This window comes from Eriocheir sinensis, chromosome 26 (genome assembly GCF_024679095.1).
Source record: "Eriocheir sinensis breed Jianghai 21 chromosome 26, ASM2467909v1, whole genome shotgun sequence".
NCBI classification, from domain to species: domain Eukaryota; kingdom Metazoa; phylum Arthropoda; class Malacostraca; order Decapoda; family Varunidae; genus Eriocheir; species Eriocheir sinensis.
In genome coordinates, this window is record NC_066534.1 from 12,844,752 (window position 1) to 12,853,218 (window position 8,467).

Here is an 8,467-nt window from a genome sequence, read left to right on the forward strand (position 1 = left end):
GGGAGGATAAAGAAGGGGGGGCGCGGGGGGGGGGGGGCATAGGAGGCCAACAGGTATCTCGGTCTGCGGTATGTTAACTAACTATGGTGTCAGTGGCGTGATGGATGGATGGATGGATGGATGAATCTCTCTCTCTCTCTCTCTCTCTCTCTCTCTTGTTTCTTTCCTTCACTCATATCCACACTTCCCCCTTCGCCTTTCTGTCAGTTTCTTCTTTCCTCGATCTTCATTTTTCCTCTCCCCCCTACTTTCCTCCCTCCCTCCTTCCCTCCATATGATTCTTCTTCACAGGTAACGTCTCATGGTGCTGGGATGAGCTTCTACCTTTACCTACCTTGTGTAGATTAATTAAGAAAAACAGACATTGCCTCCACGTCTTCCAATTAGTGTTTCTTTAAGCTGGTGGATCAGCGTTCTTTGGTACTCTTTGTTCACGTCCACTATGAAAAGTAACACCTTGAGAACATAAGAACATAGCAACTGTAGGGTTTGTGTGGTTGGCGATTCAACGTTATCTCTCTCCCTCTTCTTAAAATAAAGTAAACTGTAAAATTGGGAGCATATGCTATAGATGCGCCACCCCCTTTTTACAGCAGAGGAGTCAGTTCAAGGGCATTAAAAAAGGTAACAAATGTGGAGAAAAAGCCCGCTACTCTCCTTAATAAGCCTGCCTTCATCAGTCACTTCTCCTCCTCCTCCTCCTCCTCCATTAGCTATTCCTACTTCCACCTCAACCTCCTCCTCCTCCTCCTCGTTCTCCTCCATCACCTATTCCGCCCTCCACCTCCCTTGCCCCTCCCGGATGCGTGACGTCAGGAAGCAGGTGAGGCGAGGGGCGAACCGATCACCTTGAGACAGACAACAGGTGCTCCGGGATAATTTACGGCGTGGCTGCGTGTGTATGTTTACCTGGGAAGGGTGAGGCGAGTGGTTAGTGGTGGAGGAAGCCGCTCAGGGACGTGGTGGTTAGAGGGGAGGTGAAGGGGCCAGGATAATGGGGATAGGGAGGGGGAGGAGTGGGGATGGGAAAAAAGGGTAGGGGGAAAGGGGAAGAGTAGGATTGGGAAGGGAAAAAGAAGAGGTTGGTGTGGAAGGGGATCAAGGAAAAGGGTTGGGAAGGGAAAAAAAAAGAGGCTGGTGGGGAGGTTAAGGGATCAAGGAAATGGAAATGGGGAAAGAAGCAGGGAGGGAGACGGGGAAGGGAAAAAAAAAGGATAAAGGGAAAGAAGAGCCTGAAAGGGGAGCTTAGAAAAGGGATATTACAAAGAATGAAGGGAAATGGTCGGCAATAAGATATGAATTGATGAAAAAGAAAAGGAAAATAGAATGTTTGGGGAAGGGGGAAATGATAGGGGAAAAGAGTAGCTTCAAAGGGTAGTTTAGAAGATGGGAAATGCAACGAAATCAAGGAAATGGTTGACAAAGCAGGAATTGGGGAAGAGAAAAAACGAAAATAGACTGAAAAAGGACGGAAGCGAAAAGGGAAGGGATTGGACAGGATAAAAGATAAATAGGGGATTTGCAAATAGGAAAACATCATCAAAGAAGAGAGTAAATTTCCAAAGAAGAGGACAGAGGAGATGAGATTCACAGAGAGTTAATTTGTAAGGAAAAGATAAAAAGTCGTGATTTTGAAAGAGCGAGAGGAAAAAAATGCAGTTGATGGTGTGAGAAGTGGAGACTTGATATGAGAGGAAAGGCTTTATAAAAATGGGACAAGGGTAATAATAATAATGGAGGGGAACTGGAAATTAGGAGAAGACATAAGAAAAGGAGGAGGGGAGAGAAGGGGAAGGGAGAGGAGGGAGAGTGAGGACAGAGAAACAGGGTGGAAGGGTGGAAGAGAGGAATGGCGGGCGGGGTGGAGAGAAGAACATATCAGATATAAAACAGGAAATTAAATCAGAGTGGAGAGAGAAAAAAAAAAACAGGACGACGAAGAAACGAGATGAACAAATATAATTGATATGCAGCAGTGAAGTGGATCAAAGTGAGAGACAGGAAAGGGGAGGGAGAGGGAGAGGGAGAGAGAGAGAGAAGGAGAGAGAGGTATGGGGGCTGACGGATATGTGTGAGAGAGAGAGAGAGAGCGAAGGGAGGAAAAGAGAAGCGAGGTAAGAGGAAGCAGTTGATGGAGACAAAGTGAGAGAGAGAGGCGCCATGTCCAGAGGTCGAGTGGGAAGTGTGGAGTGTGAAAGGAAACAGTTAAAAGGAAGGGTAAAGGGGCTGGGCGTGAGGGTGGACAGAGGAGGGGGAGAGGGGAAAAAAATGGGATGAAGAATGAAACTTGTGATAGGGACAAAGGGGCAGGAAATGAAGGAAAGGGGATAGAGAAAAGAGAAGGAAAGATGAAGAAGGAAAAATATGATAGGGACAAATAGGGAGGAAATGAAGGAAAGGGGATAGAGAAAAGAGAAGGAAAGATGAAGAAGGAAAAATATGATAGGGACAAAGAGGCAGGAAAGGAAGGAAAGGGGAGAGGGAAAAGAGGAAGAAAAATTAAGAAAAGATGCGATAGGGACAAATAGGGAGGAAAGGAAGGAAAGGGGATAAAGAAAAGAGAAGGAAAGATGTGATAAGGACAAATAGGCAGGAAACGAATGAAAAGGTAGAGGGAAAGGAGGAAAAAAGAAGGCAGAAAATGTGAAAGGGATAAGGCAGAAAAAAAATGGAAAGGGGAGAGGAAAAGGAAGAGGAGAAAGGAAGGAGGAATGTGAGAGAGACCGAAAAGTAAAAATTAATGAGAGAAGGGAGGGATAAAGAGGCAAAAAGAGGCATAGCAAAAGAGCAAAATAACAGATGAGAAAAAGGGAAGATAGAGAGAGGGAGGCAGAGGAAGGCATAAGAAGAGGAACAGAGATGCAGGAAAAGATGGAAAAGAGAGAGAGAGAGAGATATCAGAGGGACAGACAAGCAAGAGGAGGAAAAGGAGGAAGAGAGAGAGGGAGAAGAGGCATATGAGAAAAACAGAAGAGCAAGCGGAGGACCAGGAGGAAGTACGAGAGGGGAAGGCATGCGAGGGTCGGGAGGCAAGAAGTGGGCTGTCTGTCGCTTCGGGTCTGGTGAAGAAGATCTGTGAGCAATTAACAATAAAAAAAAAATGTGTTCCTGGTATTGTTGAGGCTGACGGAGTGTTGGGGCGAGGCAGGCGAGAGGGCGACGCGTGACTCTGACCTCCGCGACCCTCAAACAGAACCGTCGACTGAGTTTTCATTTCTCAATTTGTCCATACAGGCATTTCATCACGTCTGGGGTCATGCGACGTAATACTTGTGCTTTTATGAGTATGAATTGTCAATGCTCGCTTCCGTGAACTATGACTTATTTCCATTTTTTTATTTTTTTTTTATTTTTTTTTACAGTGAAGGAAGCTGCTCGAGAGAAAATGTAAATGAAAGAAAAAAAATGCTAATATGACTGCGCCTATAAAAGAAATTATATATGAGTGGTCAAAAGAGTGTGAGAGTGTGTGTGGAGTTTATTTATGGTGTGTATGGGGTATAGTTAGTGTGTGTGTGTGTGTGTGTGTGTGTGTGTGTGTGTGTGTGTGTGTGTGTGTGAGAGAGAGAGTGAGAGGGGTGGGGGGAACGGGGAAGGAGAAGAATAGGACAAGGAAAGAGAAAAAAAAAAAGGAATAGAGGGAAAGAAGAGGAGAAGAGTAATTTAGAAGAGGGGAATCACGACGAATGAGAGGAAATGGTTGTTAAAAATGGCACTGGGAGAGAAATAAGGTTGTAATAGGGTTAAGTTACGGTGTGTATGGGGTTAAGCTTGTGTGTATGGGGTTAAGTTATTGGGTGTATGGTGTTGAGTTATTGTGTGTAGGGGGTTAAGTTACTCTGTGTATGGGGTTAAGCTATTGTATGTATGGGATTGTTATTGTGTAGGGGGTTAAGTTACTCTGTGTATGGGGTTAAGCTATTGTGTGTATGGGGTTGTTATTGTGTGTGTATGTGGTTATTCTTTTGGGGTTACGATATTGTGTATGGGGTTGAGCTATTGTGTGCCTGGGGTTAAGCTATTATGTGTCGGGGGTTAAGTTATTGTGTGTATGGGGTCAAGCTATTGTGTGTATGGGGTTACGATATTGTGTTTGGGGTTACGATATTGTGTATGGGGTCAAGCTATTGTGTGTATGGGGTTACGATATTGTGTGTATGGGGTTTCGATATTGTGTGTATGGGGTTGAGTGGGTTGAGCTATTGCGTGTATGGGGTTACGATATTGTGTGTATGGGGTTACGATATTGTGTGTATGGGGTTGAGCTATTGCGTGTATGGGGTTACGATATTGTGTGTATGGGGTTACGATATTGTGTGTATGGGGTTGAGCTATTGTGTGTATGGGGTTTCGATATTGTGTTTGGGGTTACGATACGGTGTGTATGGGGTTTCGATATTGTGTAAGGGGTTGAGCTATTGTGAGTATGGGGTTTCGATATTGTGTTTGGGGTTAAGCTATTGTGAGTATGGGTTTCGATATTGTGTTTGGGGTTACGATATTGTGTGTGTGTGTGTGTGTAAAGTTTATTTCCGTTCCTACCTGTGTGTTCGATTACCTGTGTGTCGGTCCTTTTACTGCACGGATACGCGGGCCAAGGACGGCGTGGCGGGAGTGTAAAATGTTTGCCCTGCGCAGCTCGGCAAAGAGGGACTGAAAGGTGTCCAAACAAAATGGTGTTGAGACGCGCTTTGCTGTTTCGGAGGACGAGAGTGAGACACACACACAGACACACACACACACACACTCACTCAAACACATATCCCTTGTCTGGCTATTCTGTGACGTGGCTCCTCTTCCCTTGAATAAATAAACAAATATATCATACGTATAAAATAAATGAAAGTAAAGAAATAAACACAAGAAAATAAATAATACGAAGATTCTAAAAACGTGACTGATACCCACCTATAAACCAAGCTGCTATCCCTTGCCTCTGTATAACCGTGTCACCTAATATAAGCTCATCACGACTTTGGGGTTTATTACCGCCACACAGTTTTAACACGACGCTCACTCCTCGCCTTTCCCCTAACACACACACACACACACACACACACACACACACACACACCAGATTGTCAGTTACTTTTCAATGTCTGGCTCTGCGGGCTAAGCAACCAACACATGTAACCCCGTAAACGAACAGGTAAGGAGGGAAATATTAATGCACTGGGACACGTGATAAGAAAGTGAGGGAGATGAGAACGAAAGTCAGAGGAACGATAACAGAGAAAAAGAGGCAATACTACGATGAATCTAATGAATGTTACGATGAATGACGATGAATAACAATAGTGACTCAGACTCAAGGGGAGAAAAAAAACACGATAAGAAACTGAAGCAGACGAGAACGAAGTCAGAGAGAAACGGTAACTGAAACAAAGAAGCAATACTATGATATATTAAATGAATGTTGCGACGAATACCAGTGAAGACCTCAAGCAAAGTGACTCACACGACAGCAACGAGGGAGAAAAAAAACGCAAAGAGAAAGTACCGATATTGCAAGAAGTTCGAGGAATCTTCGGGGAACGACGATCGAAACCAACGGATGAAAAAAAAAAAAAATCGCAAGAGAAAGTAAGTACCGGTAGTGTAAGACGTTCGGGGAATGCTTCGGTAAACGAGGATATAAACTTTAGTAATCAGCGCACATGTGTTCCCCGTAAGCCGTGACGTCACAGTACTAGGAGCGCAGAGGGGAAACGGTGAAGGGCTCCCGTCACACGCCAGCCGGGAGTGGTCGTGGAGGGAAAACCCGCCAGGAAATGACTGAAAGGTATTGGCGGTGACGGTGTTGCGGGAGGAGAGGGACGAAGGGAAGAGGAGGTAGAAGGGGAGGAGGAGGATAAACAGGATAGGCAACAACGAAGATAGTGGCGAGCAAGATGGAAGTGTTGGAGAGAAAAATGCAAAAAGGAGAGTGAAGAAAAGACAAGAAACCGGAGGAGGTGGGGGAGGAAGAAGAGAACTAAGGGAAGGAGAGGAAGTAGATGGAGGAGATGCAGAAGGAGGAGAACAAGCAGACACAGCATAAGAAATGGCGAGCAAGATGAAAGTATTAGAGAAAAAAATGCAAAAAGGAGAGTGAAGAAAAGACAAGAAACCGGAGGAGGTGGAGGAGGAGGAAGAAGAGAACTAAGAGAAGGAGAAGATGTAAGTGGAGATGTAGGAGGAGAAGGACAAGAAGACACAGCATAAGAAAGCAAGGGAAGCAGACAGTCTCGAGGTGCAGTCTGGCCGCCTTTAGAATCTGACCCTGACAAAGTAAAATATCAAGACTCACGCAAGAGAACGTAGCTTGTTCGTATTGTTAAAGGAACTGAAGGATACCAAAAGACATGTCGTAGGCAGCGTTACCAGATTATCGTACTCAACCACGCAGCACAGTTTTTTTTCCGGTTTTCGACTCACAGCTATCGCAAACAAACACCAATAAGTAGCTCTTTTAACGATGATTTTAACTGGAATCTCGTTATCTGTGTGGGTAGGAGAGTTTTGGGCCCTGGAACTGATAAATGTGATGTTTTGAGTACGATAATATGGTAACGCTGGTCGTAGGTCTCTGTGAGGTAAGGATAACCGGTGAGGCATTCATGATATTACCTGACAGATATCATGTGTTTCCGATAGTCTTGTGGATAGGAAGGAGCGTGGGCTTGGATTAATGATCAACATGCATCTAACAGGGACCTAGGCAGAAATCTTAGCATCATCGGAAGAGCAGCGAGTATCATTAACAAGCTGAACAAATGATACACAAAATACTTCAGTCCTACGCACCAACATCAATTTACAGCGACGATGAAGTAGAAAAGTTTTATATCGATGTGAATGTGGCAATAAAAGAGCATAAAAAAACTGTACTCATTAGTTATGGGAAATTTTAACGCGGCAATTGGTAACAAAAATGTTCCTGAAACGGCAAACGGTCACCCAGGAAGAGGTAGTATAAGAAACGGGAGGAGAAATTAATTAACTGAATATGAAGAATAGAGAAAAAGAACGCTGGGAAAGACTGTCCTACGGAAGACTATGGCAAAGACAAGATGATGATGATGATGATGATGATGATGATGATGATGATGATGATGCGAAAACACACGCGATATTCAAATTAATGATGACGCTGATGATTATGATGATGATGATGATGATGATGATGATGATGATGATCGTGAAGATGATGAACGTACAAAAACGCACAAAACATTCAAGAAGAGGAAGACAAGGAGGAGAAGGAGGAGGAGAAAGAGGAGGAGGAGGAGGAAAGAAAAGAACAAAGTATAAGTAGATGCACCAAACATAACAGCACAAGGAGAAGGCGGAGAAGAGCGTGTGGTGGTGGTGGTGGTGGAGGAGGAGGAGGAGGAGGAGGAGCGTGTGGAGGCGGCGGCAGGTTCTGGGAAGTGCCAGAAGCGGTCCGCGGCCTCTCCTGACCCACTTCTCTACCGCCCGGCATTTCCCAAGTCCCTCAAGTAGACGAGGAGGAGGAGGAGGAGAAGGAGGAGGAGGAGGAGGAGGAGGAGGAGGAGGAGGAGGAGGAGGAAGAGTTAGGAGAAAAAGAATAAAAGAACAAGTAATAGAAGAAGAGGAAAAAGAAAAGATGAAGAAGACAAAGAAGAAAAAGAAGAAGAGGAACAAGAAGCAGAAGCAAAAGAAGAAACGAGCATATAAGAACGAAGACAATATGAGCAGCTGGACGCTTGAGCAAAAAAGAAGAAGAAAGGAGATACAGAGGTCACGAAAGACGAAGAAAACAAAATCAACAAAACCACGAAAAGGAAAAAACAAACATTAACACCACGAATCAAGACACTGCTGACAGTCATTACACAAACAACACTAAAGAAGGGAAAATACAAAAATAAATAGAGGGAAGAACAGAAGTAGGGCCAAAAAAGGAAAGTCTTACATGTAGTTTCAGGTTAAAACGACTCCTTTCATTCAACTTCAAGGGCGAGGGTGACGAGCTGAGACCATACCTGCCTTTCCCTATCGCACCTGTGAGACATTCCAGGGGCCACTTTCAGGCTGGCGGGCGGGTTGCAGAGAGGCGGGCGGTGCGGTGCGTCTGAGGCAGGCCAGCGCGCGGGACCCCAAGGCCAGGCCGGACGGGGAGCCTCCAGAGATAACTGTTATTCCGTCTTTTTTCAGTGCCTCGAGTCTGATGCCAGGCCTGTGTGCGTGTGCGTGTGTGTGCGTGCGTGTGTGTGTGTGTGTGTGTGTGTGTGTGTGTGTGTGTGTGTGTGTGTGTGTGTGTGTGTGTGTGTGTGTGTGTGTTTGGGAAAGGAATGCAGGTCACGTTGTCTGCCGTCTAATACGCACTGCTACAGCGACTTAACTTGCGCCTTACATAACTTGCAACACGCCACAAACACCCACGATCCCTTCTTCAACCTCTCTGTGTCTTGCCTCTTCCCCTCGTCTTCTTTACCTAACGTCCCCGCCTCTCCACTCGCCC